Source organism: Macaca nemestrina, unplaced genomic scaffold (genome assembly GCF_043159975.1).
Source record: "Macaca nemestrina isolate mMacNem1 unplaced genomic scaffold, mMacNem.hap1 Scaffold_103, whole genome shotgun sequence".
In the NCBI taxonomy this organism is placed as follows: Eukaryota; Metazoa; Chordata; class Mammalia; order Primates; family Cercopithecidae; genus Macaca; species Macaca nemestrina.
In genome coordinates this window covers 205,355-208,292 of record NW_027257586.1, presented here as the reverse complement: position 1 = coordinate 208,292, position 2,938 = coordinate 205,355, and the positions used below count along the sequence as shown (strand labels likewise).

Genomic DNA, 2,938 nt, shown 5'->3' with positions numbered 1-2,938 from the left:
ACCAAATGTCCCCTACCTCCATAAACATTGTATTAGCATTCACCATTCCACTTCTAGGCATATTAACCTACCGCTCGCACCTAATAGCCTCTCTCCTCTGCCTAGAAGGAAGAATAATATCACTCTTTATCATAACTGCCCTTATTGCCTCAAACATACATTCCCCCTTAATCAACATTATACCCATCATCCTGCTAGTATTTGCTGCCTGCGAGGCAGCAGTAGGCCTTGCCTTACTAATCTCAATTTCCAACACATACGGGCTAGATTATATGCACAACTTAAGCCCGCTTCAATGCTAAAAATAATTATCCCCGCAACTATACTACTGCGTATAACATGACTCTCCAAAAACAATACAATCTGAATCAACTTGACCATACACAGCCTAACTATCAGCCTCATTCCTTTACTATTCCTTAACCAAACCAGCAACAACCTCCTTAATTACTCAACCTACTTGTCCTCCGACCCACTGACAACACCCCTCCTGATGCTAACTGCCTGACTCCTACCTCTCATAATTATAGCGAGTAAATATCACCTATTCAACGAACCCTCTTCACAAAAAAAACTCTACCTTTCTATAATAATCTTCCTACAAATCACCCTAATTCTGACATTCATGGCTACAGAACTAATTATATTCTACCTCTTATTTGAAACCACCCTCATTCTCACCCTAATTATCATCACTAAATGAGGCAACCAAGCAGAACGTCTCAATGCAAGCACATACTTTCTGTTCTACACACTAACCGGCTCGGCTCTCTACCCCTACTCATTATACTAATCCACACCTACAACAACACAGGTTCATTGAACATTACACTACTAACACTCACAGACCAAAAACTAACAACCACCTGATCTCACAACTTTACCTGACTGGCATACATAATACCTTTTATGACAAAAATGTCCCTATATGGCCTACACTTATGACTTACCAAAGCCCATGTTGAAGCCCCCATTGCAGGATCAATAGTCCTTGCTGCAGTACTCCTAAAACTACGTGGCTATGGCATAATACAACTCACCTCCATTCTTAACCCTTTAACAGAATACATAGCCTATCCATTCCTCAAGCTATCCCTATGAGGTATAATCACAACAAGCTCACTCTGTCTCCGAAAAACAAACCTGAAATCACTCATCGCATACTCTTCTGTAAGCCACAGAGCCCTAGTAATCGTAGCCTCCCTCATCCAAACTCCCTGAAGCTTCTCTGGCGCAATTATCCTTATAATTGCCGATGGACTCATCTCCTCCATGTATTTCTGCCTAACTAACTCAAACTATGAACGTACCCACAGCCGTATCATACTACTGTCCCGAGAACTTCAAACCCTACTCCCATTAAGAACCTTTTGAGGGTCCACAGGAAACCTTACTAATCTTGCCCTACCCCCCACTGTCAACCTACTAGGTGAGCTCTTTGTAATCGCAGCCTCATTTTCCTGATCCCATATTACTATTGTACTAACAGGACTCAACATACTAATTACAGCCCTCTACTCTCTCCACATGTTCATCACAACGCAGCGAGGAACACTTACACATCATATAATCAACATAAAACCCCCCTTCACACGAGAAAATACGTTCATATTTATACACCTCGCTCCAATCATTCTTCTATCCCTCAACCCCAATATCATTCTAGGGTTTGCTCCCTGTAAATGTAGTTTAATCAAAACATTAGATTGTGAACCTAACTACAGAAGCTTATCACTTCTTATTTACCGAGAAAACCTGCAAGGACTGCTAATCCATGCCTCCGTACTTAAAATTACGGCTTTCTCAACTTTTAAAGGATAACAGCTATCCATTGGCCTTAGGAGCCAAAAACATTGGTGCCACTCCAAATAAAAGTAACAATCATGTGTGCTCCTATCATAATAACAACCCTCGCCTCCCTAACCCTTCCAATTTTTGCCACCCTCATCAACCCTGACAAAAAAGGCTCATATCCAAATTATGTACAAACAACTGTCATATATGCTTTTATTACTAGCCTTCTTCCAACAACTTTCTACATTTTCTTCAACCAAGAAACAACCATGTGAAGTTGACATTGAATAACAACCCAGACATTAGATCTAACACTAAGCTTTAAACTAGATTACTTTTCCATAATATGTATTCCAATCGCACTGTTCATCACCTGATCCATTATAGAATCCTCGCTATGGTACATAAGCTCAGATCCAAACATTAACCAATTCTTCAAATATCTCCTTATCTTCCTCGCTGCCATACTAATTCCAGTTACTGCTAACAACCTTTTCCAACTCTTCAACGGTTGGGAAGGCGTAGGAATTCTATCCTTCCTCCTAATTAGCTGATGACACGCTCGAGCGGACGCCAACACAGCAGCCATCCAAGCAGTCCTATACAACCGTATTGGCGACATTGGTGTTATCCTAGCGATGACATGATTCCTCCTGCATTACAACTCATGAGACTTTCAACAAATATTAGCCCTAAACTCCAACTCAAACCTCCTTCCACTAATAGGCCTTCTCCTAGCAGCGACAGGAAAATCAGCCCAATTTGGCCTTCACCCCTGACTACCCTCTGCCATAGAAGGCCCACCTCCAGTCTCAGCTCTACTTCACTCCAGCACCATAGTTGTTGCCGGAGTATTCCTACTCATCCGTTTCCACCCGTTAATAGAAAACAATACACTAATCCAAAACCTCACATCATGCCTGGGAGCCATTACTACTCTCTTCACAGCCATCTGTGCCCTCACACAAAACGATATTTGAAACATCGTGGCCTTCTCTACCTCAAGTCAACTAGGCCTAATAATAGTCACCATTGGTATTAACCAACCATACCTAGCATTCCTACACATCTGCACCCATGCCTTCTTCAAAGCTATACTTTTTATGTGCTCCTGATCCATTATTCATAACCTAAACAACGAGCA

At 41.7% G+C, this 2,938-nt stretch overlaps 1 pseudogene; it reads left to right on the top strand.

The window, feature by feature from the left end:
* Positions 1 to 295: 295 nt before the first annotated feature.
* Positions 296 to 1,671, top strand: LOC139361211 (NADH-ubiquinone oxidoreductase chain 4-like; annotated as a pseudogene).
* The last annotated feature ends 1,267 nt before the right edge of the window (positions 1,672 to 2,938 follow it).